The sequence below is a fragment of the Pecten maximus genome, chromosome 7 (genome assembly GCF_902652985.1).
Source record: "Pecten maximus chromosome 7, xPecMax1.1, whole genome shotgun sequence".
Lineage (NCBI taxonomy): Eukaryota > Metazoa > Mollusca > Bivalvia > Pectinida > Pectinidae > Pecten > Pecten maximus.
Genome location: NC_047021.1, coordinates 40857088 through 40869956, shown reverse-complemented (window position 1 = coordinate 40869956; position 12869 = coordinate 40857088). Strand labels below are relative to the sequence as shown.

The 12869-nt window shown below is 35.2% G+C and overlaps 1 protein-coding gene across 2 annotated transcripts in view; it reads left to right on the top strand.

Annotated features, from left to right (window-relative positions):
* Window positions 1-12869, top strand: part of LOC117330845 (microphthalmia-associated transcription factor-like) — a 50364-nt gene that overhangs the window by 15939 nt on the left and 21556 nt on the right. The gene's annotated exons all lie outside the window — the stretch shown is intronic.

The following is a 12869-nucleotide window of genomic DNA, read 5'->3' as shown; positions in this document are numbered from 1 at the left end:
TATCGACAGTTTAAAGTAGACATATTTGAGTCTGAAATATTAGACCAAGGAACACATATGTGTTTAAATAATTGATATACACCAAACTGACTATAAGATACAGAATCATTCCATACAACCTAGATATATAGGGGGCGTTTTATAATCAAATATGGCTATCCATTGTGTCACTAGACCTATTTACGTACTCACCATGTCACGATCGGTAACAAAGGCTTGTGATGTTTGAGTGTGACAGTCGTGTTATGTTCAATTTAAATGTTACGATTTTACAATTATAAAAGATAATTGTGATAATAGTTTTTTTTTCAAGAGAAACTAGCAATATGGCTGTTGACTGCAAGCTTTAAGTTCGCGTACTAGTTTCTGACCCCAGACAGTACGAAGTCGTACATGTCTATATTATACAAATCGAAGTAATGATACTGTAGTGCTAATCATTTCCAAAATAAGAAAGATATTTTTATATGGATACAGGATACATTATGATTTTATTAAAGAAATTGTAACTTATGTTTAATATAAGACTGACCATATATAGATCTAATTGTTTATTATGGTGAACTTGCATCTCAAGCAGCAATACAAGTTCTGACTTGTGCTTTCTGTAGGAGTTTTTTATCGCCCATGGAATTGAGCCCTCCTTTTTGTGGGAGGTAGGGCAAGAATCGTAAGGGCAAGAATCGTAAGGCCAACTGGTGTCTCATTGTTGTCACGATGTAGGCACATTTCTGCTTAGCCAAAGTTTCCTCTGGCCCTGATCATGTCTGGTGTAGAGCCAGATCTAGAGGGCACTTACTATATGGAAACGTGGAATTCTGCGACACTGTTTGGTGTCGCTAAGATTTTGGTGCAAATAGAATCATGCAGACATGACATAATACCTACCATACAAATATGGATGAATGAGATATTTAGTTACCTCAAAACACCTATTTAGTCCCATATAACCGGTAACCCTGTTTTAAAAGTACATGAGAATGCTGGTTCCAGCTTACCTATTTATCAACAACTTAATAAATAAATTCCTTTTAACAGCGTTAATTCCAACAGATAATTTCGCTACTTCAAATAAAATATGTAAATATGTCCTTATCAACACTCCAATTATTTTTACTGAAGTAGCATTATGATTACATGCATGCGGAGGTGATAGTTTACTATATACCCCAATACTGAAACGTGTTCGATATTGGTTGGATGACTACCAAGTTCCACTCCTTTAATAACAAACTCTGGTCTTACAGACCCTGACCCTATAGACTCGGGGTCGGGGGGGGGGGGGGGGGGGTTACGTCGACTTCTATATTTACTTTGAAAACATATAACAAATTATGTCTTATCAACAATGACATATACATACAATGTATTATCTGATTGAGAATTTGTCACTAGTAAATTGGGAATTTAAGCTAATTTTTGGAGGAGAATGGGGCCATTATACTGTTGAAATAATAAATGTAAAATCAAATAAAAAAATACACTATAGATAGGCGATAGCTACATGTATAAAGCAATAGAACACTTGTTAGTTTGTATATATACATGATTAATTGTGTCCTTCGGAAACGATATCTTGTTTTCTAAGCACAACATGTATATGGATTGTACATTTAGGTCTTATGAGTATTCTGATCTATCCAGCATTACAGTAATACTGCTGGTACAGCCCTTTTTATTTTTTTTGTATTATTGTCTTTGTTGTAATCCAAAGAAACATTTGAAATTTCATTCAGATATTATATTGTACTCTAGATATTTATCGTGACATTTTAGGTATTTTCTTTTGAAGTTTACTGCCAGAGAGAAAGCTTGATAGAAAGTGATATCATTGTGATAATTTGCATTTAATTGACTGACATCTATCTTACAACATACTTTTCATAACATATCTAAGTAAATACTTTTATTTAGAGTGAACAGTGAGTTAAATAATTTCCAGAAATAATTAAAAATGATGTAATTTTGCAGCTATTTTTTGTAATTTGTTGCTTATATAATTATCTTTCCAAACTTAAATAAAAAAGATTATTGGCCAAGTTTGAAATAAGTTTTTTTTTTCACCCTTTTTTTCAGTGAGGGAAGGAAGCTTAATGATCATGCAAGGAATTTATTTTCCAATAGCAAATTATCTCCCCCTTAGTTTTTGTTTGCTATCTGTGTCGCGCGTGAAATGTGTTTTCCGGTCAAAAATGTCGCTCACGCACTTTCTCCCCCATGAGAATTTTAAAAAGTTGGCAAGTATGCAGTATCTCAATTTTATTGATGAAAGATATTTGATAGGATACTTAATTAGCTAACAAAAATAATATCAAAACCTTGTAAACACACTTTCTTGCATGTGAATGAAAGCTTGTGTTTCTAGACTTCATATATTAGTGTACAAATATAGCGGAACTGGACCGGTTCGCTCATCAGTGACCAGGTAATTCAGTTTGTAGAGCATCCGGCTAGTGTACGGAGGTCCCAGGTTCGAACCATGGTCTGGCCATGCATTTTTCCACTCCTACTACACAAATACATTGCCACTGATTGCAGAAGGGAAAAAATGGCATCATTTGCATATATATTCCCTCAGAAAGATTGGAGAACAGTGCAGAAGCTTAAAGTGTATACGCTTGAACATTTGTCACTGTCATAAAATATTTTAAGTAATCATAACTGGAAGTGTTGGTTAAAAATGAAAGCAGATCTATTTATATATAAATGTAGAATATATAATTGACTTTCCCCTGTTTTGGGATATTTTGTTCATGGGAATTTGTTTTTATTCTAAAATGAAAAGACAGTCATTGGGGATCAAATTACTGAATATCGGTAGTGATTGGTCTAGATTAATCTCTGCCCCCATACTTCTTGTTCTTCTTCTTGTTCTTCTTGTTCTTCTTGTTCTTGTTCTTGTTCTTGTTCTTCTTCTTCTTCTTCTTCTTCTTCAACGAACATCAAATGTTCGTTGTTAGAATCCAGAGTAGAATGGCTTTTTTTATGCCCCAATTACATGGTGACAATTTCACCTCTGCCATACCTACTTCTTGATACTGATGGAAACGATGATGTGCAGAATCTATCCTTCTTTATCATATAGTAATAAAAAAACTTCCCAATACTTATTCTTCTGAATTCTGAATACCAATCCAATTTTGTGTCCATAATGGTTGAAATATATACCCAAAAGTACCTATGCAAACCAGCCTTACCTGCGCGAACATGACTGTTGCCGGGTAAGCTGACCATGAAATCAACACCTTTGGCAATTGTTGCCATACATGAACTTTGACTTGAGGCATATATATAGTGTAGGAGATAAATTGATAACACTTACAACAAGAAAGGCATTTTAATTTATTTGTGAACTCATCATGATAGTCAAGATGAAACCATTGCCAATTCACCATGCATCATGAAAGCGATATGGTCTGTTTACCATAAGATAACAAATAGAGCTAGAAAGCCGCAGTTTCGCATCTAATTTGCATGAGGCTCTGAACGGGTTACTTTTGCAGCAACATACAATTTGCACATGATAATTAAAGGAAGCTAATAACAAGCTTCATTTTAAAATGCAATATGAACAGGAAAATGTTTAAAATTATTGCTGTTATTTTTTATTTGTAAAACTGTTCTAGTTTGCAATGAAATAAATACCCCTTATTATGCCCCATAAGCACATGTGTATCAACAGGTCTGATGCAGATCAGTGTCCGAATGACAGTATTGTGAAATGATAAGTAAATGATATAATTATGGGATTTATGGCATATATTTGCAATCAGTATTGGAACTAATTTAGTTAGATTTATTTTTACAGATTCTGCATTTGATGAATTCATTAACTTCCATAATAATTGTCATCAGATTAATATTATTCCTGGATCCTGACTGTTCAAAATGGATCACTTCGCTGACTTGAAAGATCTCTAACTCTAAAACTGGCTTTGTATGGTGTCCTTGTATAGTATCCTTTTACGCTATCCTCCTATGGTGTCCATGTATGCTATCCTTGTATGGTGTCCATGTATGCTATCCTTGTATGGTGTCCTTGTATAGTAACGTTTTATGCTATCCTCCTATGGTGTCCATGTATGTTATCCTTGTATGCTGCCCTTGTATTCTATCCTTGTATGGTGTCCTTGTATTCTATCCTTGTATATATATGGTGTCCATGTATGTTATCCTTGTTTGGTGTCCTTGTATTCTATCCTTGTATGGTGTCCATGCATGTTATCCTTGTATGGTGTCCTTGTATGTTATCCTTGTATGGTGTCCATGTATATTATCCTCGTATGGTGTCCTTGTATGTTATCCTTGTATGGTGTCCATGTATATTAGCCTTGTATGGTGTCCTTGTATGTTATCCTTGTATGGTGTCCTTGTATGGTGTCCATGCATGTTATCCTTGTATGGTGTCCATGCATGTTATCCTTGTATGGTGTCCTTGTATGGTGTCCTTGTATGTTATCCTTGTATGGTGTCCATGTATATTATCCTTGTATGGTGTCCATGTATGTTATCCTTGTATGGTGTCCTTGTATGTTATCCTTGTATGGTGTCCTTGTATATTATCCTTGTATGGTGTCCTTGTATGTTATCCTTGTATGGTGTCCATGTATGTTATCCTTGTATGGTGTCCTTGTATGTTATCCTTGTATGGTATCCTTGTATGGTGTCCTTGTATGGTGTCCATGTATGTTATCCTTGTATGGTGTCCTTGTATATTATCCTTGTATGGTGTCCTTGTATATTATCCTTGTATGGTGTCCATGTATGTTATCCTTGTATGGTGTCCTTGTATGTTATCCTTGTATGGTGTCCTTGTATATTATCCTTGTATGGTGTCCTTGTATGTTATCCTTGTATGGTGTCCTTGTATGTTATCCTTGTATGGTGTCCATGTATGTTATCCTTGTATGGTGTCCTTGTATATTATCCTTGTATGGTGTCCATGTATGTTATCCTTGTATGGTGTCCTTGTATATTATCCTGTATGGTGTCCTTGTATGTTCTCTTGTATGGTGTCCTTGATGTTCCCTTGTATGGTGTCCTTGTATGTTATCCCTTGTATGGTGTCCTTGTATAGTTATCCTTGTTATGTTGTCATTGTATTGTTTATCCTGTATGGTGTGCCTTGTATAGTTTATCCTTGTAGTGGGTCCCATTGTATGTTATCCTTGTTATGGTGGTACCTTGTATATTATCCTTGTATGGTGTCCTTGTATATTATCCTTGTATGGTGTCCTTGTATGTTATCCTTGTATGGTGTCCTTGTATGGTGTCCTTGTATGGTGTCCATGTATGTTATCCTTGTATGGTGTCCTTGTATATTATCCTTGTATGGTGTCCTTGTATGGTGTCCTTGTATGGTGTCCTTGTATGGTGTCCATGTATGTTATCCTTGTATGGTGTCCTTGTATATTATCCTTGTATGGTGTCCTTGTATGTTATCCTTGTATGGTGTCCATGCATGTTATCCTTGTATGGTGTCCTTGTATATTATCCTTGTATGGTGTCCATGTATGTTATCCTTGTATGGTGTCCTTGTATGTTATCCTTGTATGGTGTCCATGTATGTTATCCTTGTATGGTGTCCTTGTATGTTATCCTTGTATGGTGTCCTTGTATATTATCCTTGTATGGTGTCCTTGTATATTATCCTTGTATGGTGTCCATGTATGTTATCCTTGTATGGTGTCCTTGTATATTATCCTTGTATGGTGTCCTTGTATGTTATCCTTGTATGGTGTCCTTGTATATGTTATCCTTGTATATGCTATCCTAATGTCTGCTGTCCTTGTATGGTATTATTGTATGCTATTGATATATCTGTGTATGCTATTCTTGTATGCTGTCCTTGTATGCTATACTTGTATGCTGTCAGTGTCCTTGTATGGTGTCCTTGTATGCTGTCCTTGTACACTGCCCTTGTATGCTATTCTTGTATGCTATTCTTGTATGCTATCCTTGTATGCTATTCTTGTACGCTATCATTGTATGCTATCCTTGTATGCTGCCCTTGTACGCTGCCCTTGTATGCTGCCCTTGTATGCTGCCCTTGTACACTGCCCTTGTACACTGCCCTTGTATGCTGCCCTTGTACGCTGTCCTTGTATGCTGTCCTTGTACGCTGCCCTTGTATGCTGCATGCCCTTGTATGCTGCATGCCCTTGTATGCTGTCCTGTGCTTAATAGATATGTCACTACGTTATCTCACAAGAAAACCCGATCTCTGAAAACTCGGTCTCTGAAAACCCGATCTCTGAAAACCCGATCTCTAAAACCCGATCTCTGAAAACCCGATCTCTAAAACCCGATCTCTGAAAACCCGATCTCTGAAAACCCGATCTCTAAAACCCGATCTCTGAAAACCCGATCTCCGAAAACACCCGATCTCTAAAACCCGATCTCTGAAAACCCGATCTCTAAAACCCGATCTCTGAAAACCCGATCTCTGAAACCCGATCTCTGACATTGACGCTGACTGCTCATATACAAGAGTTGCACATCATTGTATATTGCTTTTTTGAGGTTCAAATGTCAACCTCATGATACACACTACGTTATGAAGATTCTTGGAAAAGTGTTTTATAATGATCATTGATGAGCCGTATTTTAGCAGATTGTGATAAGGGCAGATGACTTCCTGATTTTTATATGGAGGATACTATCTAATACTGGCACATGATGGGGCTGGGCTTTCTGATCTGTCAGTTTTCTAGCTATATATAATTTATGGTTCAGTTCAGATGATGACTCTAGATACATCTCTTAAGTCAATTGTACTATTATTAAAATTCAAGGCCGATCAGGTCCCCATTTTCTAGTGACATCTGTACCTAATTTAAACAGATCTATTAAGTGATATATGTAGCTCTGAGTTGACAAGCTTTTAACAACTTACAAAACCTGGTCTTCTACTTGACTTCCTCCAAGGAATCACTTTTCAACATTTTTTATGGTAATTTTGCATTCCATTATAATGTCTTAAGATACTTGATTGTTCGTTGGCTGAATTTTAGTAATCGAGAACGACATCGAAACCTCATTGAGAAATCCTGTAAAAATATTATGATACTTTTTAATAAACCTAACAAGCCTTAAGACATCTTATTTTTAACAGTTGCATAATGTCAGCTTTCACAGTCTACTGAACCGGAATTAATGTCCCAAGTAGTAGTGTTTTTATCACAAGTACAGTAAAAATTGTTGCGGCCACTACATGATAAACAAATTGGTTATCATGGGTCCTCGAAGTACATTGATAGGTATCTTTATGATGGACTTTAAGTATAAGTGTGCAACCATGCGGAAACAGTTGGAACCATAGAAAAATGATAGGTTATATAGTCCATGTCCGTGATGGAGTGTTTGATGTTTTAGTGAGGAAGAGTTATGGCATCACTTTATTAGTGTGAGATTTTCAATTGTAAAAAAAACCCAACAAAATGATTACCATGGAAGGATTTATCAAGGATAAATTTCACAGCTTCGATAAGGTTCACAAAGTAAGTGGGAGACTTGTCAAGCAGTTTCAGCCCCGCCTACATTGTACATGCTCCGACGTCCTGCTGTACATCTTAGTTTGTCTGTATCTTAAATGACAGTTCCGCCTACGATGACATATCCCTCTCCGGTTGTTTTTCTGAAAATAAGGCGTTTGTTAACACCCCTTTTTAGAGATACAGTTGACAAACTTCTCTTGAGAATGTTTTGATGCCTCTAATGACACTTTCAACTATTTCTTTCGTTGATGCGCTTTCCTAATAGAGAAATTTAATGTGTAAAATAATTTTCCAAGAAGAGATAATTTTACTGAAAAAGGTAGTGAAAGTATCACTTCTAAAGCTTTTGCTTCTTTATTCTTTTTTTTTGTAGCTAAATGTTTCTTAGTTTCGGACTCAAAGTTGCTTATCATGTTTATTATATATTTTTACATGCACACTTAGGTACTTATCCATTTGATTTGTATGAACCAGATTTAGTTTTGATAAAAACAATTTATTAGAAAGTCTCATATGAAATGAAAAAAAAGTTTGTAAATGAATACATAGACACTTTATTACAAATGTCTATGTATAGCTACTGAACATTATAGTGTGTAATTCATATTTGAAAAAAAAAAAATCAGATTTTTCTCAGCACCAAATGAAGTACATTATAAGTATAAATGAAGTATTTTTGAGGTCCCTTCCCTGTAGTATCAAGTCAACTAGCTAGAAGCATCTGCTAATGATACCTCAGAGCGGAAGCGCAAAGTAGGTCTCAATTTTGAATTAAACAAAAGTTTTCCAATGAAATCCATTCTAGTTGCGGTATATGTTAATGATGCTCCATTATAGGACTTCCACAATGTAAACAGGGAGTGCAAGAGAAGTTCCTGATATTGATCACAATTGTGGTGCCTGTGAAGTACCAATGAAATTCAGTATAGCAGTACTACAAAAGTCCACAAGCAGTACCGATTAAGTTCTTTAGCAGTGCTATTGATGCCTCCTGGAAGTGTTAATTGGAAACCTACTGGAAATGCTATAGAAATCCTCTAGTAGCACTATAGAAATCTTGTAGCAGTGCTTTAGAAATCCCTGAAAGTGCTATAGAAGTCCCCTTGCAATGCTATTGAAGTCCCCTGGCAATGCTATTGAAGTCCCCTGGCAATGCTATTGAAGTCCCCTGGCAATGCTATTGAAGTCCCCTGGCAATGCTATTGAAGTCCCCTTGCAATGCTATTGAAGTCCCCTGGCAATGCTATTGAAGTTCCCTGGCAATGCTATTTTATGTCCCCTGGCAATTATATTGAAGTTCCCTGGCAATGCTATTGAAGTTCCCTGACAATGCTATTGAAGTTCCCTGGCAATGCTATTGAAGTTCCCTGGCAATGCTATAGAAGTTCCCTGGCAATGCTATTGAAGTTCCCTGGCAATGCTATAGAAGTCCCCTGGCAATGCTATAGAAGTTCCCTGGCAATGCTATTGAAGTCCCCTGGCAATGCTATTGAAGTTCCCTGAAAGTGCTATAGAAGTCCCCTGGCAATGCTATTGAAGTCCCCTGGCAATGCTATTGAAGTCCCCTGGTAATGCTATAGAAGTCCCCTGGCAATGATATTGAAGTCCCCTGGTAATGCTGTTGAAGTTCCCTGGAAGTGATACTTATGTAATATGTAGTTACTTCTGTTTGGATTTAATGCTGGATTCATAAAAAGAGGTGTTGCACATGACACTTTAATTGTAATTTTGATGTTTAATTTTATAAAATTCCAAACTTTGAAAATTTGACAGTCTGCACTATACTACTGTACTGTGAATCTGACATGACAAGTTTGAGGTTGCAAGACAAGTGATCCTCATAAGTTTCTCACTGTGAAATCCTTTCACAAGGTGGGAATACCATTAACCGGAAACCTCAGGTCAACTATGCAGCAAAATTTAATTTGATACTGTGCGTCAAGCTGATGCATCCTATTTTGGCCCCCAGTGTATACATATTAGGCCTTTGTAAGCCTTTTCCGGGCTCAAAAAAGGGATACATATAGACATGGATTGACAAAGTCTGGTGACACTAATTGATAGAACCCCTCCCTCCCATGTCAATTAAAAGAACCACTCAACTGTGACAAACAAATTGCGGCTGTCGCTTTGGCACAGGTGTTAATCAGTCCCCACTCTAACTTACCTGCAGTGGCCAAACTGCACTATTCTCGGCAATCACATTTTAAATAATTGAAATCAACAACACAACTTAATGACAACTTGCTTGTCTACTACAAAAAGAGATCATACTTAGCTATATATCACAAATATCCTAAAAAAAGATAATGAAAAAATGATAATAGTTGAATTTCTTAGCAGATCAATAACGTCAACTATCTGAGAAGAGGTACACCGGCATACTTTGCTGAATACGTACTACCACTTTCAATTCAGTTTAAATCTTTGACTCATCAAAAATGCTTGATCCCATAATGCCCCACTATGGTAGGGGAAGTAACTTGATGTATAATTCATAAGGTTGCACTATACTATTATTTACTACAAAGATCATGCTTATTAGCAGAGAATATCCAAAACTTGTGTTTCCATTACGATCCTTTGGTGAAATCATTGAGTAATTTCAAAACTTGTTGAGGCTTAAATGAATTTCATCTTTCGTTCGTTCTTTCGTTCGTTCGTTTGTTCGTTCGTTAGTTCGTTCGTTCGTTCATTCGTTCGTTCGTTCGTTTGTTCGTTCGTTCATTTTATTTGTCTGATTTATTTATTTATTGTCTAGAACAATTGTAAAACTGTTCTTATTACTTGAACAAATTTCCACCGGATTGTATCATGGAAGTCCCATTTTGAGACACAATTAACTTCATGAAGTACAAACGGTCAAGTTTTGGAAGGTTTGGATGTAATGGATCAAATGAGATTAATCACTCATCCTAATTAATTTCTCATCCATGTGTCCCAGATTATGGTCATCATCACTAAATTTCCTGTTCCTTATATATGTCCCAGATTTGTCATCATGGCTAAAATTTCTTTTTCAAAGTATCTCAGATTGTGGCCATCATTTCTAAATTTCTTGATCCACATGTATCAAGTTGTGGCCATCATTGCTAGATTTCTTGTTCCATTTGTCCCAGATTTGTCATCATGGCTAAATTTTTTGTTCCATGTGTCCCAAAATTGTCATCATTGCTTAATTTCTTGTTCTGTGATGTTTCACAGATTAAGGTTATCATGCATTGCCAAATATCTTGTTTAGTATGTTTAGTATGTCCCAGATTATAATCTTCTTTGCTAAATCTCTTTCCTCATCATTGACTAATAATGATAAAATAACATTTATTAGGGTTCTTTTTAAACTCTCTTGTTTAGAATTGTGTTTGTGTAGAAAGTTTGAATTGTAATTAAATGGATTTGGTGACCTGTTATTAAAAATCTACAAATTACAGTCATGACTATTTAGCTCTGTTGTAATTGGCAGATCATTGTGCATCTGGTTTGATCTAATTATAAATCTGGATAGATGGATGAAATATGTTTTTCATTGGTTATCAATATTTCCTTCCACAGGATATTAGGATATAAGGTAGATATCATATTATATTATATAGATATTTAAGATAGTAGTTGAATATTTAAATGCTTTAATTCTTAAGTATTTAATACATATACAATAAAATAAATACCTGTTCTGGTGTTAAATTCGTTTTTCATGAACGCAACTATGATGTTTATGGTTCTGGCGACGACGGCGTCAACATTTCACTTTAAAGTTTTGTGTTTGTAGATCCTTTGCTAGAAAATTATAAGTTTAATTTTAACCAAACTTGTGTAATTGGTATATAATTAGGTCACACAGTGGACATTTCAACACATGTATAGCCTTCATTTACAGAATATCATCAAGAGTGTATGATCCAGGGACTCTTGAAGTTTAAGGGATGCTGGGATGTTATTTCAAACGAACTGGCATGAGAAGACAGTTACATTGCATTTGTAGTATGGACACCTTATGATCAACACACATACTTTACTGATTACATGAATTTAATTTTTTGCTGAATTTTTGGGTTAAAAACTTAAGGTTGTAAGAAATTGATGTAAAAATTTTCTTGCTTCTCCAAATCAGTTTATAGCTAAATTGGAACGTTCCTCTCACATTTCAGAGTGATTTTTCGTGTAAAAATGACATATTTCTCCAAGGTGACTTTTGACAATTAGGGATTTTGTGACATATTTGATATTTGTTTTGCTATGTATCGATAATTACACATATGTCTATAATATATACTATTAAATTGAGATTTTTTGGTTGTTTTTTGAAATTTTAGTGAATTTTGGAGTTTGCTTAAAACTTGCTACATGTATACTGACAACACAGGCTTAAAATTTACTATACTGACAAAACAGGACAGGAAAGATATATAGTTACGTGTAATTCTTGTCAAGACCAGAATTTTGATGTCGGGTACAGCTTTTATACAGAGCTTACCTTGTATCTTAATTAAACCAGGATGTTGTTTTTTTAATCCTTTTCTGCTACTTATATTACCTTTCCCCTAGTAACTCTCAGTAACCCCTAGCTATATATCTTGGCATTCTCACCTAACATGCTCGCTAGGGTAACACTAAACCATCGGCAATTCGAAATTAGATCTACCTACCCCAAACATGTGAATTATTAACAAATTGGAAATCCATTTAAGACCCATTTCAAAGCTTGGTAGTGCATAATTGTTCTGACAAGTGTTTTTCTTCTTTCTTGATGGAACTTTAATTCCATTTACAGGTATGACAACTATATCTAGACTTTTAAATTGGAAAAGTAAAAAGGTTTTGTGTATGGATATAGGCAGTCGGTTTTTTGTAGCTCCCATTTAGTAACGGTTTGTAGTGTTAAAAGATGCTTAACGAATATGAGATCTCTGATTTTAATTGATATTCAACATTTGATGAAAATTTTGTATTATAAGTTCTTGATCCAGAAAAGAAAGTGATTCATTCAACCTCTATAATTGATTTTAATCAAGTCTGCTAATGCAAGAGACATCGACTTACCTGGCCTTTTTATCCTTTAATAAGCATTCTTCCCTATATGAATGATAAGTTTTTAAGTTGGGGGAGGACGTTTGTCATATTAAAGCTTATACTTATTTTAAAATTGGATGATTCTGCAAAATTGAGAAGATTGAGAATATATACAGCATATATTTGATTGAAAATAAAAATATGTATCTTTTTGTGTAGGATACGTGACTTGTCTAATGTACATTCAAATAAACCTTGATTTACAATCAAGACCTACATTCAAAGTCACCTGGGCCAAATGTATTAAAAATCTTGAAATGTAACAAAATGATTTTAATCTTTAAAATTCACTTGTGCGAGGTA